The 20,453-nt window shown below is 40.4% G+C and overlaps 1 protein-coding gene and 1 non-coding gene across 7 annotated transcripts in view; both read right to left on the minus strand.

Moving 5' to 3' along the window:
- NFIB (nuclear factor I B) overlaps positions 1-20,453 on the minus strand; it is a 441,470-nt gene that overhangs the window by 348,174 nt on the left and 72,843 nt on the right. The gene's annotated exons all lie outside the window — the stretch shown is intronic.
- Positions 2,283-2,354, minus strand: TRNAH-GUG. Its single transcript has one exon. It is a non-coding gene; the product is annotated as a tRNA-His (tRNA).

The raw sequence follows: 20,453 nt of genomic DNA on the forward strand, positions 1-20,453 counted from the left end.
GAGAGCTTAGACAACTTGCCCAAATTCAAGTTGATTCATTTGGCAGAGTCAGGAAGATTTTGTGCTCTTTCCTAGCTAAGTTGGGAGCACTGTCATCCAGGGGAAACAGGCCTCTCTTGGTGAGACAGAGGAGAGAAAACAGGAAGTGCTCCCCTGGTCCAAGCAGTTGCCCTGTGTCCCTATGCGCAAAGTTGAGTCCAGGCTAATTGTCATTTTCGGACCTCCCCTCCTCCACTGCTATTCTTTTTCACGAGGCAGTAAACATGTTAGTGGTTTGGCAACTAAACTCATGAGTTGGTGGGAGTAGACAGCCACCAAATGGTGTGCTTGAGTAGTGCAGTGGGAAAAGCTTCTGAGGGAGACAACTGAGGTGTCTCCAGGACTACCCACGCCCTCACTCTGAGACTGGCCTCAAGATAAGGGAAGGGCTCTCTTCTGTGCTACGTAACTCTATCCCCACGTACACAGCTGATTGGTCCAGTGATGGACACCTGACCAAAGCTAAGCCAATCAGATCCTTCCCTAGTATTTTTTGACCAGTAACTAAGGCAATCTCCTGCTGGAGGCAGTGCTTCAGATATAAAAGGCAGGAGTTGCTGCCAGCTGTTGTGTTTCTTGCCATGTAGAAGTCAGTTTCAGAGAATAAAGGCAATATTCAGAAAGAAATATGGGGTGAGATGTAGAGAGTCTGTTCTGGCCATCTTTTATTCCCTAGTTCCATTTGTTTTTTGAGCCCCAGCTACACCCATTCCCTGGGTACATGACTGTCTCTAAATCAGTACATGTTGTTTTGTTAGCTTGTAACCAACACAATCTCCATCTTCAAATGAGAAATTCATTGCACTTTCAGCCTCTTAATAAAATACAAATAACCATGGGTGGACTTATTCTGTTTTAACATAAGAACAATTGCAATTCATCTGTCTTCTTGAAGCAGTATTAGTACCAGGCAGTTGAGAACGACTTGCAGACTTGAGGCAAAACCTAGGTTAAACTCTTTGGAGAAGGAGAAGCAGAATTTGTGAGAGACATGGGGCAAAGAGTGAGGATTGGGGAATTCGCCATATTTACGAAGAGGAGACCTCAGAGTAGAACATGATCTTGAAAGTGAGTACTGAAAGAGGAAATAAGCACATTTCACTTACTTCATAATACTCTGAGGCCAATATTTTTGGGTCCGTAATCAGAGACTGATCTTTTTTTGGAAAGGGAAAAGAGATATTTATTGCAGTTTTTCTAGAATATTACTTCTAAGAATTTGCTGGCTCTCAAGGAACCTGATAGATTCTGTTTCTACTCTCTGCACATATCTTTATTTAAAAATATTTTTAGTATTACATAAATAACAAATATGAATTTTTGCTAGGCTGCCTGTGAGATGGGGGTTAGGGGCATTAAAAAGCACCTTCTAGTGACCCCTTATTTAAAACATAGTGGGCTATAATTTCAGAGCAGTAAAACCTCATTATAACATACTTACAGTTGACATTTGCAGGCTGTATTGTTCATGTTTTTAAGTCCTGGAGAAAGGCCCATTAAAGCTGTGTTTCTCACATTAATTCAACATTTAACCACTTATAATACAAACCCCAGTCTTTTGGAAAATGTCATTAAATTTTTTTTGCCATATATGGACATTATTTATTGTTTGAGCTCCATTGTCTACTTATAATATGCCCTTTATCAGACCCAAATGCCCACTTCAGAGATTTTCGTTTTGAGCAACAACTGGCTTCGTACATTATCCAATGATGCAGGAAAGTTAAATTACAGCCAGTTCATATCATAGAAACAAAATGTTTCCTGCAATTACTGATAAGGGACAGTTCATTTTCTCTCTGTCATCCTGAAAAAAACCCTCCTAACAACAATTCATGCCTGGTTAAACAGGATTTCCACATCTACTGCTGACATCTTTCCAAATAATTCAGGGTTGTTATTACTGTATAGCCCTGGCAAGGCTCAAAAGCAAGCAGACTTGACGAGTCTGCTCAAAGCAGAGCTTAAGTAGTTGTAATTAATAATAATTACATGCCCACTACACTCCAGTTTTATCATATTACCCGTCAATGCAAATAAAAAACCCCACACACAACACTCTTGCAACAGGATTAGTGCATTAATAAAGTCACTCTGCATATGTCATCTCCCTAAAGTTGAAAATACTCGTAGCGGTTTCTGTTTTATTGATTTTCATGATTGCATGTCTGGTTGCAAATGTTGTTTAGACGCAGTACAGCTTGGGATCAGTCTCTTCCTCTTCCAAAAACCTTCTCCCCTCCTGCCGTGACTCGGATTCGAACCGAGGTTGCTGCGGCCACAACGCAGAGTACTAACCACTATACGATCACGGCAAGCTACAGAAGAACTGAATGCTAAGCTTTCTCTAAGAGCTATTGCCATATTAAAATTTGTGGAAACACTGCCATCTATAGCCTAAATACGTACACTTTCTTAATATTGGGAAAGAGAAGATGTGTTCCCATAATTTCTAATTATTTAGAGGAACAATAACAAACTCCTTGAACATAAAACTAACATCATCTTCTTGGCTGATTGGGAAAATTGTAATAGGAGAGGATTCACTGGGTTCACTGTCCAGGAAATGGTGATAAAGTTAACAAGACTAAGAGATACCAGTCTGTTGACTAATGGTTCCTATGTTTAATCAATAATGAATACAGATTTCGCACCCCCAACCACCACCACCAATAATGTTGCATCGCATAACATGAGTCTGAGCCTCTTCTGTGCATTTTTTACACCACTAGTCTTACTCCCATTTGCTTAGGCAGCACAACCATAAAAGATACAGCAAGAACAAAATGCCCTGAGGACTGCAGAGACTCAGAAGGACTTGCTTTTCCTGTTAAAGTCAGTACATCCTGACTGAGGTAAGGCTCCCTTTCAAACCCATTGATCTTTGAAGTGATTTTTCTCCCTGCCAGAATATCGGCCTTAAAGCTGCAATAATCTCATCAAGAAAAGCTTCCCAATAACATTAGCAACCTAACAAAGAAACTGGAGTCTTCTATGCTAGTTAAGTTTCAAGAGAAAATTTATTTTCGATTTCTTTGTTGTAAAAATGGAAGTAGTTGTAGTCTACAGAAGATATTCCAAGGGCTGAAAGTCTTAAAACAAAATGCACAGAAATATCTATTTGTAATCAGTGGATTGCTATCAGGGTGCCCCCTTTAATTTCTCTCAACAGAGAAGGCCTGGGAACAGCTGGAGCTAGCTGGCACTGTATGTGGGCAGCAAGAGCCTCACGCAGGTATTGATCAGGTGCCCACAGCTCCAAAGCTTCTAGGAGGAGGACATCTCTGAAGATAAACATTTCAGACACACATTTCACTCACTCACTTCCATATGATCATCTATAGCCCCTTCTCTTCAATCTCTCACAAATACATCTGCCCTCTATGGCCACATAGAAGACTCTTGCTTGGCGTTCCTGCTCCTGAGTGCTGCATGCTCTGTGCAGGAAGCAGGCAAGCCACTCTCTGGCCTGAACAGAAATACACGTGGGTGAGTCTGGTGAAAGGTCACCCTGGGACCAGGGGGTAAACCAAATCTCCTGATCAACAAAAGAGGACATAATTGTTTCCCAATGTCCAGTCATTAGTGTACCATCTTCATAATTTTTGCTATGGGTAGGTAACAACTGAACCACAGGAGAAATAATATTTTTAAAAGATCAACTCACAGCATACAATTTTGGAATCAGGCTATCTGGATTTGAATTCTGGCTCTATCACTTACTAACTGGAGGAACTTGGGCTGCTTATTAACCTCTGTGCCTTGGTTTTCTCATCTATTTAGTGGAGACAAAAGTAGCAACGACTTTGGAGGATTGTTATGAGGGTTAAACAGATAAGTACATGTCAACAACCTAAAATAGGTCTGTCACGTAGTAAGCACAGTAGAAATGTTAGTTAATTTAAACATATATATTTTCAAAGGAAAGTTTATAACATTCCATACATTTAAAAAACATAGTATCGGGCCGGGCGCAGTGGCTCACACCTGTAATCCCAGCACTTTGGGAGGCCGAGGCGGGTGGATCATGAGGTCAAGAGATAGAGACCATCCTGGTCAACATGGTGAAACCCCGTCTCTACTAAAAATACAAAAATTAGCTGGGCGTGGTGGCGCGTGCCTGTAGTCCCAGCTACTCGGGAGGCTGAGGAAGGAGAATTGCCTGGACCCAGTACGTGGAGGTTGCGGTGAGCCGAGATCGCGCCATCGCACTCCAGCCTGGGTAACAAGAGCGAAACTCCATCTCAAAAACAAAAACAAAAACAAAAACATAGTATCACATTCCATAAATAGAGGTCACTCTGAAACAAAATGTGTAAACAAACCAACTGAATGAAATCCTAGCACTCTGAGCTCCAAGCTCAAGTTCTGCTCTGTGTTTAAAAGGAAGGTGGGCAGGAAATCTGTTAAGGCCTCGTCGGCCTCAGAACTAGGCTTCTTCTGGACTCTTCTGAATGACCACAAAAGATTTGAAGAAGGAATAACTTTCTCTTACAGAATTTAATACTATTAAATGCCACATTCATTAACCTCCTTAAATTACTTCACAAGTTGGATCTGTCGGCCTCGGTCATGCTATGTGGCTTGCAATAAGGAAGCCTTTCCCTCCCTTGCGCTGATCCACATTGATTGCATGGCCCTGCCCTCTGTCTCTTCACTCAGGAAACCAGGCTAAGTAACAACCACTGTCATGAACACGGCTCATTGCTTTGGCAAATGGAAAGAGATCTCTGCAAATTCCGGAACCAGCAACGAAAAGCTTGTTTTACAACTCACTGGCTCGATCTGCTTCCACGGCCTCAGCCTGCTGTAAAAGCACCAGGCAGGGCACCCCTGCCACATGCCAGGAAAGCAGAGAGCTGGAAATCTTAGGTGAACACCACTCAGGACTTCCAGCCATGCCGCAAGTGGTGAATCTCAGCGTGGAGAAGTCTACAAGGCTGTGAGCCTCAAGATACTCAGGACCAGGCAGCAAAACCCTGACACGCAGAAGTGTTCACCAGGCGAGGCTTTCATTTGGCATCTGTACAGGCTTCTCCTTTACTTGATGTTAGTCACTGTGTGGATAGACTGAAAGGTTCTTGCCCGTTAGAGTGAAATGGGCTTTTGAACAGTTACCAAATTTCTCCTGTCCACTCCCTGTCTTCTTGGGATATGCATTCAGATTTCTTCCACAAGCACCAATACCTGCAACTCACTACAAAGGGAAAAATCCATGAAACCGAAACCTGGTTTCTGATGGCATTTGCACCATCTTTGCAACCTACCTCCTGATTGTTCTTTTTCTCTGATTGTGCTATGTCAATAGTGACATTATTATCACTCTCCCCTAATTTATTCACGACTCACAAAGACTTGTTGAGATCTACTATGGTTCAGTTATTGTTTCTGAATCTTAAGGATTCAATGGAGAAGAAAACAAATGGATCGTGATTTCACACAATTTATAGTCTAGTGACTGACACACAGATGAATAGAGAGAACATATGAGTGGGCAGCCCGGACGGAAATACATATTTCCTTAAAGTTTTCAAATTAGGTTGAAGTTGAGAAAAGCAGGGAAGGTGTTATGAAAGAGAGGGAGGAGAGAGAAAGAGACAGAGGAGAAAGTGGCCTGCTTTGTCTGGGTTCCAGTCCTTTCTCCAGCCCTTCTCCCTGTGTGACCTTGGACTGGGCTCTTGGCCTCCCTGAGTCTCTATTTCCTCATCAGAAAGGTGAAGGAAATTCGGCTACATGAGCTTTCAGATTCGTTACACCTCTGACATGCCGTACATTTAATATAGGGAAATACATTTACAAACAATGGCCAAATGTAAAAAGTGTGGAGGAGAGAACACCTATTCAAAGCAGGAGAATCCTACAGCCATTTTGATTATCTTTTATGTGTTTTCTTAAGTTCACAGAAGCTGTCCCTTTGTCAGCTTCCAAATGTTGTCAGCCTTATTTCCCTGCCTATGGCAACACATTTTAAAGAAATAGGGATCGATCTGTTACATAAGTGATTTAAGTTGGGTGTAAGCAAGAAGTTTGTGCTTGTGCTGGGCATTCAACTATGGAATTCATTCCCAAAGAAGATTGTCGACTCCCCCTTTCAGAGTTTTAAAAATAAGATGGATGTTTACCAGGGGCTCATTGTTCCACGTGAGAAAGCCCGGCTTTCCTGCCTCTCCTCTGGCCTCCTGGTGCCATCTTCTGACGGAGTCGTTCCTCTCCCTGGCTGGTTATAATGGATTCTTACAGAGGAGCCGGGAGCTGACAGGCGGGCCGGGACCGGAGGGGTCCCCCACCTCCCCAGCTGAGTCCCATCTCCAGCGTTGCCACTCCTACCCCTTTTCCCAGGCAAAGCTCTGTGTTCTCCTGCTTGGTCCTCTTCTCAGTGTGCCTCCTGCCTCGCTGGGGGTAGGGAAATGACAGTCAGATCCATCACTGGGCTGGAGGCCAAGAGTGGCAATCCGTGGGGCTGAGGCTGGCCCAGTGCCCAGTTTTCAGACAAAGACAGGTTGGGAACCCCCCTGCAATGAAGGCTCCACGGTTCCCTCCTCCCAGAGTCCTGTCTCTTGTTTCTTGGGTACTTTCTAGAACACTACCCCCATCGCAGTGTGTGTATGTGTGTGTCTGTGTGTGTGTGTGTGTCTGTGTGAGTGTGTGTGAGACAGAGCGAGAGAGATTGGTGGGGAGTATATGGGGGGAACTGAGAAGCAGGGAGGGAAGGAGAGAAAGGCTGGACAAATCTCGTGCGTGTAAGAGTACCAAGGATTGCTCATACGCTACACACATTCATGGAAATCAATCATATTTTCAGGGAAAAATATAAGATAGCTGAAAACACAGGAAGCCCAAGTAAATGACAGCTCCAGATTTCAAGCTTCCAAATACATCCCCAGCATAAAGAAATGCTGGGCACTAAATGGTCTTAGAAGCGACCATCTCAACGCTTCCTGTGTGTGTCAGAAAATCGATCCTGAGAGAGCACTGAACACCAGAGAACAACACATTATTTTCAGAATTCTTATAACCACAAAATGTTTTAACAGTTTACATTTTCGAGAGTAAACTGCCTGGAGTGATTTTCCCCCTTGCTTATTAATGAATTCTATTTAACCAAGTCAGAAAGCTTGCTGTGGGAAAAGCTGGGAAGGGGTGGTGGGGGCGGGGAAGGGTTGTTGGTTGGTGGTTCAATTTTAATTTTTTTTGCCTGAAGGCACCATTAGAAAACTCCAGATGCAAAGCTTTCTAATAGAATTCCTCATCTGACACAGCCCCCTGGGATACACGGGCCTAACCTTTACGATCTGGCGGGCGAGGCCTCTATTTGGAAACCTTGTGAGGGGGACTGATCCATTAATGATAATGTGTAACAACAAAGAGCCTGGAGAACAGCTGAAGGCCTGGGGCGGCAGAGAATGAGGGCTCTTCGTGTAGGAAGACGGGTGGCAACAGGACACCGAGGCAGGGACATGGGGTGGAGAGAGGGACGGCTGAGTAGTGGAGAGCCCGGGAACACCCCCAATGACATTTTCTCTTCCCATCACATTAAGATTCTGAGGTTTTCAGAAAGAAAAGTGTTGGCAGGAAGGGGCCCAGTCAGCATTCTGGATTTATGGCCAAGAGGGTTCTAACCAATCACTGTGGAGCTACTTTTCTTCAAGAAGTTTTAGGCTGGACGTGGTGGCTCCTGCCTAAAATCCCAGCACTTTGGGAGGCCGAGGCTGAGGCAAAAGGATCATCTGAAGCCAGGAGTTTGAGAACAGCTTGGGCAACAAAGTAAAATCTCCTGTCTACAAAAAATAAAAAGACAGCCCGGCACAGTAGCACAGGCCTATAGTCCCAGCTGCTTGGGAGGCTGAAGTGATCTACCTGAGCCCAGTAGGTCAAGGCTGTAGTGAGCAGAGCTCACGCCACTGCACTCCAGCCTGGGTGACACAACGAGGAACAGGCTAATTGAAGCTCTGGGGCTGATAGCCTTGGACAAATGATTTAATCTTGCTGTGTTTAAATTTCCTTTATAAAAAGGAGGTAATAATAACACCTACTTTCTAGGGCTGTTGTGGGGCTTGAATAAACATACAACGTGCTTAAAAGAGTGCCTGGTACTTAGTAAGTGCTTAACAAATATTAGCTATATTTTGGCCAACCCAGATGTGGGAGTGAGTTTCTCTGAGCCTCAGGCCAGAAAGAGAAGGTGCCAGGAGAGCTGGTATATGCCAGGTCCCAGGAGTGGCCTGAGGTTTAGGGACTGGGCTCTGTTTATGAGGAGTGGTCAGGGCCAAGGGGTGACTTGGACACCAGAGGGGCCAGAGTGCCTCAGGGTCTGGCCAGGTGTTTCCATTCCCAGAGATAGGGGCATGACGGGGGCACGTGGGGAAAACAAGCAGAGAGGCAAAATCAGGGTGCAAGGATTGAAAACGCCCCCAAGGCAGAAGCAGCTTGCCCCAGTTTTGGGCTGACATATTGCGCTTTCTGCCCTATATAAGCCAGTACCTTAGTCAATTCAGTCAGGAGCTAAGTGGGCAGGGCAGGAGAAGAACTTTGGGGTGGGAATTAGAGGGAGAAGGGGTGGCTGAGCCACGTGGGAGCTGGAAGTCATTCCTCAAAGCCCTTTTGTGTAGAACGATCCAGGCACTTGGCACACCTAGCAGACCTACTTTTTGCCTGGATTTGTTCTTACAGTGGTGACAACGAGCTTGCTCTGAATATGGCTGAGCCCTCACATGCATGAGGCACCTGGTGTGAGCTGGGGGCAGGGCTGGGGCAGTCCACTGCCACAGAGCTCTGCAAGGGGCTAGCTGTGCCTTCCTCATTTTCTGTTTCCCACACACTTCACCTTAGCACCTAGGACAGAGCACAGGCTGACTAGATTAAAATACTGAATTGGCCTGGGTGTGAGTCAGAATCCCTAAAGTGTGATCTCATTTTAGACTTGCAGAAGGAGCTGATACCCATTGAAGGGCTCTGTAATTGGTCTATTTTTCTTATGGTTAGGTGTTTTGTTATTGATGATTTTAATTTTGCCTCTTCTAAAATACATTTCACAAATATACTTGTTGCATTGCACAGGGTCTATGTCCAATTTTGACCTTCTCTGTGATTGTCAGAAATCACTAAGGACACAATATTTCCTGATTGAAGTGGGGCTGTGAAATAAACAAGCACATCACAGATCAGGAAGAGTCTGCTGTTCATCTGATCACACCTTGATAATCTGGTGGTTCAAAATACATGAAAATATTATTTGCATCCCCTGATAACAATGCCTCAGCCACTTGAGAGTGAGAGAGAAACCAGGGAACTGGATAATGCAGTGAAATGGACACAGAATTAATACCACATTAGCTGTTCATGTTTCCTTCTGCTTTGTTCATGATGAAGTTTATAATCTGGGAACATTCATTTATCCTCCTTTGCCTCATTGACTTTAAAAAGAATAATAAACCTGCTCCTTTTCTACTACACAAAGGTATTAAGAGAAAAATGTGAAATATTTAGAATGGCTTGAAAGGTGTTGTGTAGAACATACAACTGCAATTTTTCTTACTGTTATCATCATGATGCCAGCCACTCCTGATGTGGAAGATAGATATTAGATTTACAAGATGAAGCCAGAGTTTTACCCTAGGTAACCCTAGAACTATAAAGATACCTTGGATAAAAACACCCTGGACCCTTGACAGCCTTCCCTTAATTATCATCAATTCTTTGAGTGGGTTCAAAAAAAAAACGGAGAGAGAGAAAAGAAAAGAAAAGAAAAGCAGGGAAAACCAGCCTAATTGAATGTAAGATAAACTATTCATTAGCAAGCTAAATAACTACGACATTTAATAACCTGTAGTGCCTCATGGAAAACCAAGACATTGCCAAAAGTAATTGAAGTTTGTGATTCTCCAAACTGTTATTTAAAGCAGGATTTGGCAAGGCTCAGTGGGTCTGTGCCGATTTTAATTGCATTTTTAAAATTCAGGATGGAGATTTCGTTTCTTTTCTCGTTATTTGTGTAGTGAAGTCCCTTTATGGTGAACATGCTTATAGTGAAAACTTATGTGGTGATTTTTAAAGTTCAAAGCATGTGGGATCCATCTATATCAAAACCCATATTTCATATTCTGACCTTTTAACTGATTAATTCCCAGTTGCATATAATCCACAATTCTTTCTCTTTTTTTCCTACCTGCATCTAACAAGGCAGCTTCAACCCTTATTACTATGACAAGCAGCTTCCTGGGGTGTCAAGATGAGTCTGACCTCAAGAGAGGGCCTTCCCCAGTGATGTGTGAATGGTCCCTGGAAGAGAATCACCAAGTGACCATGTCTGCTTGTGGAATAAGCAGTAGTTACTATCCATCCCCACCCTTAGACGCCCAGAGACCATTAAATATATACAACGCATTTATTACAGACCCTTTGTACAGTACATTTACGAGAGGCAACTATGATTGTATTACCCTCAAAATTACTGAAGGGCTTCTCTGGTCCCTTGTAATTTCCCATGAATGATTATTTTAAAATAGCTACCATTCATTGAGTACATAGTAATACAGCAGGCACTGTGCTAAACACTTCACAGGAATTAGCTCATTTCATCCTCAGGAGAACCTCAGGTATGATTTTCTTCATCATACCAAGGTGCAGAGCCGGTGAAGGAGCTTGCTCAGGACCACACAGCTGGAGCTGCCAGGGCTGGGACTGGAGCCTAGGAGGCTGACGCTGGGTCCCCCTCACTTAACCGCCACCCTCTCCTACCTAGCTGGTTAGTGTGCTGGGCCCCACGTGTGAAATTTCCTGATGTTCCCCCCATTAAAATTTCTGTGTCCTGTGTCTTATCACATAGGAACATGCATTTCTGATTGTTTTAGTTTCCTACCTTGTAGAAGAGGTTACCTAATAATGTCTTCCACAAGGGGTCGTTGTGAGGATCAAATGAGCATGAGCAAAAAATGCATTTGATCAAATGTCCAGTAAAACATGGCCATGTATTCGTCCGCTAGGGCTGCCATAACAAAGCACCACCACTGGGTGGCTTAAGCAGCAGAGATGGATCACCTCACAGTTCTAGGGGCTACAAGGAGCCAGCGGGGCTGGTTCCTTCTGAGGGCTGGAAGGGAGAATCTGTCCCAGGCCTCTCCCCCAGCCGAGGGTTTGCTGGTCATCTTCAGTGTTCCCTGGCTTATTACCACTCTAATCTCTGTCTTTATCTTTGTGTGTGTGTGTGTCTGTCTCCATTCAAACTTTGCCTTTTGCTAGGACACTGGTCCTATAAAACTTGATTATCTTTGTAAAGACACTATCTCTGAATAAGGTCATGTTCTGAGGATCTGGGGGGTTCCAGTCCAACATCTCTTTTTGAGGGGACACAACTTTGCCCATAACAAACCATTAGCTGCTGCTTTTATGAGTAACAATGGTATTACTAATGTGTATAACTAGAACATGTTTCTTCTATCAGGTCTAGTGTTTGCAGTCTGCGGAAGGCTATTATACACAATGCTTTGACCCAGGGACACACTTGTGACATGGCCAATCCCAGGTGTGATGGCAGCCAAACCTTTCACAGATCTTTAAATCCTCCCATCCCATGACTCTTCTGCCTATATGTGGTGTTGTCCCTGTCCTTTCCAGAATGCAGGACAGTGGGAGGCAGACTCACAGAACTTTGGGAAAGGGAGGTCAAGGTTCACAGCTTGCTACGGCAGTGCTAAGGCTAATCAGTTGGGCAGTGTCAAATTTTTCTTCTTGTATGTAATTTGGATGATCACCTCAGCTCTCCTCCTTGGCAGTCTTCATGCTGCCTGCCTCCATCCCCCATGCTCAGCTATTACTTCCTATAGGTGGGCTCCTAAACCAATGCCTTCACCTGAAGTTTTTCTCCTAAAACATGATGCAATATTTGTAATGAGCTACTCAGCCTCCTTCCTAACTGTTTCATAGGCATCTCAGGTTCACTGTCCAAACTGGTCAGGTGTCTCCCACCCATCTGCCCTTCTTCTCCTTCCACATCATCTATCTCAGGTAAAGGCACTGCCATTCCCCAAGCTTCATGAACCAGATGAAAACTTTGACGCCATCCTCAGTCCCTTTCCAAGCCACACTCCTCCATTCCATTTATTCTAACCTGGCCCCAGTTGCATTATGTCCTCCTCTTAATACGTCTTCATCTTTACTTCCCAATTATTTTAGTCCAAGCACTCAGCATTCTTGCCTTCCTACTTTTGCCTGTGGTTTCACCCTTTACTTTTTCACATGTACAAAGTTATGATTCTAAAATGCAAATCTAGTGGCATAAATCTCACAATAGACTGTGATGTCCTTAAAGGCAGAAACTGACTTACAGATGCAGATGTATTCTCACTGCTGAGCATACTATCTACCTAACATGTGGAAGGTCTTCAATTAATGTTTACTGTATGAAAAAAGAACAGAAAATTAAATTCCTCTGTTACTGTCCACTGTCCACTGTCCACAAAGTCCAAATTGTTAAACAAAACATCAAAGGCTCTTTGGTGTATGTGCCCAAACTATTTTTCTGGTAACATTTCTTAGTATGTTCAGTCCCTCATATTAAGACCAGCCAAGCAAAATTATTTGTCATTTTCTAAGCATATTTATGATTTTCATGGCCCTAACCATGCAAAATTTGATGTGTCAGTTTGAGAAGCCAATGAAAGATCCAAATTGAGATATGAAATATGCTGTTGGATCCATGAACCTGGAACTCACAAGAGAGGCTTAGGGTTGGAATAGGAGGTTTGGAAGCTGCAACCATGGCAATGAAAGACCACACCTAGGGAAAGAGTGTAGATTTCAGAAGAGTATTCATAAGTTCAACATAGATCATCAAACCAGACACAGAGTTTCAAGTGGCCCTATCTAGAAGGTAATGGCTAGAAAAAAATTAAGACTTCAGCTGAGTGATGGAAAGCAATAAAAATAGAGTTTTGAAAGTCATGAGCATAAGGGTAATTGTTGAAACTCTGAGAATGGATGAGCTTCTAAATAAGAGTGAGTTATCCCTGAAAGTGTTACTTAACCTCATGCCAGAGAGAAAGATTTGTTTTCATTATTAGATGTTGAAAGACACAGAAATGTATTGAGGAAAAGAAAACAAAAATCTTAGATGATATAGCCAACATTTCCTTATCCAGGCATTTAATATTTAGCAAATTTTGTCCTTATGCCATTTACTCTTTGACTTTAAAAAAATTGTTAAATATGTCAGAAGAATATAAAAACATATGTACATTATTAATAATTTAGACAAGAAAATAAGCTTAACCAACTTAAAACAAAACATTACAAGGACTGTAAAAGCCCTTATTGTGCACTATCTGCCTTCTCCAAGAGGCAACTAATCCTCACTTACAAGATAATCATTCCCCTGTTTTTCTTTCTTGCCTTACCACCTATGTATGCATTCCTCAAACATAAACTCTTTAACTGTGCTTGCTTTTGAACTTTATATAAATGGAACAATACAGTATGCATTCTTCTGTAGCTTGCTTCTTATATTCATGTTTGTGAGCTTCATTCACGCTGATCTGTATAGTTGTTGTTTGTTTATTTTCAGTGCCATTCGGTGTTTTTTGGCCTCAACTATTTGTTGCTGGTACATAGAAATGTAGTTGATTTTTCTGTATTGGTTTTTATTTGGCAAACTTGCCAAACTCTTTTATTAATTCTAATAATTAACCTGTATATTTTGGGGGTCTCCTGTTTTCCTAATCATACATATCATTGCAAACAGTGATAATTTTAATCATTTTTTTAATCATTGTGATTGCTAGAATCTACAGAACAAGTTTGAATAAAAGGGTTGATAGCAGGCATTTTAATCTTTTTCCTGGTCTTCAAGAGAGCATTCTTATCATGACTAACATTAACTATAATATTTACTGTAAGTTTTTATAGATGCCTTTTATTGGGTTAAGGAAGTTACCTCCTATTGCTAATTGGCATAAGAAATTTTGATATCTTTTAGAATTCAGATCATAAAATGAGTATTAAATTTTAGCAAACACTCTGGCTTCTATTTGGATGATCAGTTTTTCTCCTTTAATCTGTCAATGTGTGCATTAATTTCCAAATTTTCAAGTTTTAATTTTCAAATATTAAACCAACCTTGCATTTCTGAAATAAGTCTAATTTGGTCATTATGTTCTATTGTTTTGGAGCATTGCTGTTTTGGTTTTAGGAAATTTTGTGTAGGATTTATGCTGTGTTCCCAAATGAGATTAGCCTGACACTATTTATTGTTTAATACAGCCAATACTTATTTTGATTCACTAACATATTTACCACTTTTCAGGCTCTTCTTTTCTTCTTGCGTCTTTAATGTTTGATTGGAGAATATTTTCTTGATGGCTAAAGAACATCCTTTAGAATTGCCATTAGAGAGTTTTCTGATAACACACTAGATCAGATTTTGTGCATATGAAGATGTTTTAATTTAATCTTCATTTCTGAAGCACATTTCCAATAGGCATAGAATTCCAGATTCTCTCAGCATATTGGAGATATAATCACACTCTCTTCCAGCTTTCCTTGCTGAGAAAGGTGCTTTCAGACTGTTGCTCACCTGAAGAGCGTGCCTTTGGTACTGTCTCCTCTTAAGGTCATTTATTTATTTTGGTTTTGGTTTTGTTTGTATGTTGTGTTTTCTTTCTGTTTTTAGTTTTACAATAGCATAAGTATGGATTTCTTTTTAATTATACTCTTTAGGATTAATTGGGCTTGAATCTGTGGGTTGGAACATTTTTTCAGTTCTGAAAAATCCTTAGCCATTATGTCTTCAGAAACTGTCTCTGCTTAATTCCCCTTGTCTTATCCTTCTGGGACTCCAGTCCAATCTACATTACATGTTCTTGTTACACCCCAAATGTCTCTGTCTTTATTTTTACTATTGTTTTGTTTGCTTATGCTTCTTTCTGGATAATTTCTACAGATCTTTTTTATAGTTCACAAATTTTCTTTTCAGCTTTCACTACTCTTCTGTCCAATATACCATTTCATTTCTTTTCTATGTAACATCTGCTTGTGGTTTGTAGCAACCAGTGAAAATTTATGTGTGTCACACATGTAATATGACTTGAAAACAGTATAATCATAGATTTTAAAATCATGCCTAAAAATTATGTAGCGAGAACTAACAATATCAGGGCCCATACCAGCTAGGTAAATATACTCTATCTTAAATAAACTTATTATTATATAATTTTAAAGACATCACAAGAGTACAGAGAATAGTATTAGTAAAAACAACTTCTACCTGTTACTCAACTTTAATAATCACCATTTTAACAATCTTATTTTATCTTTCTCTACCTATAAACTTTAAATGCATGAGGAAATAATGCACCATGAGCAATAACTAAAACAAGCAGAGGAATTGTATTCATGGGGGTTCTTTACGGCTTGGAAAGAAGATATGTTCTTCAGGGAGGATCTACATTTGTTTCTATCATTCACCCGGTGGTACAATTAGTCTGGGGTCACTTTCAATTAAATTCTTGGCTTGAGGATTTTAAAACCACTAAGTGAGTGTGAATTCAGGCTGTAAATCTCAGATAAGCTGTAGCTACAAGTTCTCAGTAGTGATTTCTTCTCTTTTTTTTTTTTCTCACCACTCAGCATCAAGATTAAAAGCAGTATGTTTTCTTTGTAGTTTTCTGCTTGGGAGTAGGAGTGAAGAGAAGTAGCCACATTAGTTTACTTTTACTCTGGGAGCATAACTCTTTGGGATACAGGATTGTGGACTCTCCACCTTGGTGGGCTCTGGGATTTGTCTCGCATTCTCCGTACCTTAGAAGTAATAAAAGCAAGAGTTCATGCTCATTTGTTTCAACAAATTACCCCAGTTCCCAGGCTGAAAGTTCTTTCTGTTCTTTAGAGTTCATTGATCAATTTAATATTTTTCATATATTTATACAAGTTTTAAAATTATGAATAGAAGGAAGATTGATCAAGGCACCTACCCTGAAAATGGAAGTTTTCTATTGATTCTTTAGCCTATGTTGATCTGGCCTCCTATCAGTGAAGTTATAGAAAACTTGACAGAGAATCAGAAAAGTATATAACTTGTGGTTTGACCATATATGTAACCATAGATGGGACTGACAAAAAGTCTGGTTCTTTGAAAACATACAATCTGAAAATATGGATCACAGAAAAGTAACTATCAATAAACCAAAATTAATTACTGGGGACTGAGTTAACTGAACAAAAAATTGTCTCTTGTATTATGTGTAACTTAACTATGTCATATAAATCTATCTTAACGTCCTCAATAAACTGAATCTTCCTGGAATATTTTTCATCTATTAAGTTTGTATCTTGCAATGTCTATGGTGGTAGGCATAATTATTGGCTGAAATAAGGAACTAAATGATTGTATCTGAAAAAAACATTTTTATTTAAATCTGAATTTATTTAACTATTTATAAATTCTAAGAGTTGGAAAGGGACTATTATAATTCCCATGAGAGTAGTAGTAATATTTCTCCAGTGCTTTCTTTTCCTTAAAAAATCTAGTTGGTTGAGAGACCGTCTCACGCCAGTTAGAATGGTGATCATTAAAAAATCTGGAGACAACAGATGCTGGAGAAGATGTGGAGAAATAGGAACACTTTTACATTGTTGGTGGGAGTGTACATTAGTTCAACCATTGTGGAAGACAGTGTAGCGATTCCTCAAGGACCTAGAAATAGAAATTTCATTTGACCCAGCAATCCCATTACTGGGTATATATCCAAAGGATTATAAATCATTCTATTATAAGGACATATGCACATGTATGTTCATTGTAGCACTGTTTACAATAGCAAAGACCTGGGACCAACCCAAATGCCCATCAGTGATAGACTAGACAAGGAAAATGTGGCACATATACTCTACGGAATACGATGCAGCCATAAAAAATGATGAGTTCATTTTTTTTATAGGGACATGGATGAATCTGGAAATCAGCATTCTCAGCAAACTGACACAAGAACAGAAAATCAAACACCACATGTTCTCACTCGTAGGCAGGTGTTGAACAATGAGAACACTTGGACACAAGGAGGAGAGCAGCACACACTGAGGTCTGTTGGAGGAGACTAGGGGAGGGACAGTGCGGGGTAGGGAGTTAGGGAGGGATTACATGGGAAGTAATGCCAGATATAGGCGATGGGGGGATGGAGGCAGCAAACCACATTGCCATATATGTACCTATGCAACAATCCTGCATGTTCTTCACATGTACCCCAGAACCTAAAGTGCAATAAAATACATATATATATGGTTGGGATGGAGAAAGTGCTATCCCAAGGGAATGCTTTATTGTCTAGTAAAGGATACTAAAGAATCTTTAGCTTTGCAAAGAAAATATCAAAGCTAAGTGTGGGGATGAGGCTGGAAACAAATGGAGTACTCTGAATAAGACATGGGTAGGAATTTTTATTTTCTCATAAAAGAGGGGCAAATAAGAAATAGAGCAAAAACACAGAGGTGTGGAGGTGGTAGTGGTACAGGAAGTAAGGTGGGCAAAGAACTTGTCATCCCATGGATATCTGATATGTAATACTCTACTGATATCCCATGGATGGCTGATATCTAATACTCTAAATCTCATTAAGGTTTTTATGTTTTTGCACTATTCCCATTCATTTTTCCAACCTCCAGCAATGTCTGCTACACCTGCATAAGTCTTGCACAAGTTAGGGTTGGGAGATAGAGGGATATGCATACAAATCAAAGAAAGGGAGTTGCCCCCAGTTTGAGTCAATGCTAGGGTGGAATAAAGGAACAGCACTATGAGACAGTGAAGAAAAGGAAGTTGCTGGGATGGATGATCAAAGATGAAGGTTGCCATGAAACTTTAAGTTTCTGAAAAATTTGATGCAATTTAATTACATACCTTAAAGGGTAGGATGTTTGTATATAATACTGTGTCATTGTTAATATTTTCTACTAATGTTTAGCAGCATTCGAAAGTTGCTTTAATATTCAAAAGTCAGTAGTGTCAGGGTCTGACCAAAGTCTTATAATTCCCCAAAGTTCTCAAGCTTACATGTGCACTGGAATCACTGAGAGAGCTTAAACCTACTGACACCTATGCGCCACTCCTGATATTCTGATTTAATTGGCCTGAGATGGAACCTGCACTTCAGGACTTTACATGTCTCCTCAGATGAGTCTAATTTGCAGGCAAAGTTGAGGATCACTGGCATAAAGCTATAATTGCATTCTAAAGACAGTCTGAAATATTCAGATGAGATGGTAAAAAGCAAGAATGCATGAGTTGAAAATGTGATATAAAGGAAGTTAATTTTGTTGAAATGCATTGTTTTTATTATATAATCCCTGTTCATGATGGGGCTGAAAAATAAAAGTCAAAATAGACAAAAATACTTCTCAACTGGGTGCAGTGGTTTATACCTGTAATCTCAGCAATTTGGGAGGCTGAGGTGGGTGGATCAATTGAGGTCTAGAGTTTGAGAACAGACTGGCCAACAAGGCAAAACCCCGTCTCTACTAAAAATACAAAAAAATTAGACGACGTGGTGGTACGTGCCTGTAGTCCCAAGTACTTGAGAGGCTGAGGCACAAGAATCACTTGAACCCCAGAGGTGAAGGTTGCAAGTGAGCTGAGATCATGCCATTGCATTCCAGCCTGGGCAACAGAGCAAGACTCTATGTCAATAAATAATTAAATAAATACAATACAATACAATACAATTCTTAAAGCCCTCTGTCTAACTGAGAACAGAAAACATCCGTACCCACTCAACTGTTTACATTAATACAGCATTACTCTCCAAACTACATTGACCTAACATTACTTTTCCAGGAAACTCTTGCCCAAGAATCTGAAGTTGAAGATAATATAGTTTGTTTCAAGAACTTTCCCCAAATCTATTTCCTGTCTTCATTTATCATCCTTTCTTAGAATAATAATTTCAAAAGATCATTTATTCTTTACTTTGAAAACCTCTCCACTCTGTGTACTCCAATCTTTATTTATAATAAACCTTGTCCAGTTCTAACTAAGTGCCCCCTGCACCACAATGAAAGAACCCCCTTAAATCAGATGTTACAGTGCCCTCCCCCCCAACTCCCACCACAAACTCACAAGTGAAAAATATTCTAACTTTGTCCTCCTGACTCCTGGGAACTACTAAAACACTTTCAAGGTGATCTCCCTTTTTTTTTTTTTTTTTTTTTTTTTATAAGTGGCAAAAACTGGGCTTTATTTATCAAGGGGCCATAAAGTATCTATTTACTATTTGTTCAGAGATTCTCATACATTTCAGTTGGGAAATGTTCAAATGTCTTATTTTAAAACATTGAAGAAAATAGCTACACTTTACCCAGTGCCAGCCATGTGATTTACAGACACTGTCTGTCATGCTTTGAATACATTTTCAGGGTTGGTATTGCTAATTATATTTTTCACAAATGAGACTCAGAGAAATTTGGAACTTTACAGGAGGTCACACAACTATTTAGAGCAGGGATCTGGGTCCAGGTGCTGGCACCACATTGCCTTGGAGAAGCCTGGATCCAGATCTGCTCTAGCCAGCTGGAGGAAACATTTGAGGTGTTACCAATCTTAATGAGTCGACACCAGCTCCTACCCTTCCAGTGGGATACCACAAAGGTAGCCAGATAGTTCAGGTAGAAGAGTCGCTTTATTATTTTTTCAACAACATTTATATGTTTTAAATCTTCAGCTGCATTGTGGGTAGAGAGGTGTTCACCAGATTATTCTTTATTATATCATCGTATACTTAACATTTCACAGTATTTTTTTCTTTCTTTTGGAATTGTATTACGAAGCATTTTAAAGATAGAAATATAGAATAAAATATTGAATCTTAATGTGTCCACCATCCACCTTCAACATTGATCAACTCTTGGCCAATTATTCATAAATATCTTAGTTTGTATCTCTAAAATACAAGGATTTTCACAGTACGTATGTGTAAAAGGTAAGCACTTAAAAAAATTAAAAACCCACAATAGCATTTCAGGCCTAATATAAGTTTGACAGTAGTTTCTTAGCATTATCACATATCAAACTAGTGTCCAAATATCTAGTTGCCACATACAAATCATAATATTTTAGAGCTTGCTTGTATAATTTGATTAAATTTCAGTGACTTAAGATAGCTTTAATCCCCCATTTAGCATAGAATATGAAAACTTGTCCTAATGGGGATATTTCGATTGAAAGGCAGCTTGAGTTTCCCACCATGGTCTCAGTTCTTAATGTTTTGATTTGAATTTTCATGAAAATTCTTATGTTCATGAAGTCCCATTTATTTCAAGCATGACTACTTTTTTTCAAGTTCTGAACTTGTTTTAATTTGCATGTCTGGACCACATAATATCTTTAGGGTACTCAAAGCCCTTTGGGGAGTGGGGAGGATGCAGTTAAGAGGCAT

This window comes from Cebus imitator, unplaced genomic scaffold (genome assembly GCF_001604975.1).
Source record: "Cebus imitator isolate Cc_AM_T3 unplaced genomic scaffold, Cebus_imitator-1.0 Scaffold533, whole genome shotgun sequence".
In the NCBI taxonomy this organism is placed as follows: domain Eukaryota; kingdom Metazoa; phylum Chordata; class Mammalia; order Primates; family Cebidae; genus Cebus; species Cebus imitator.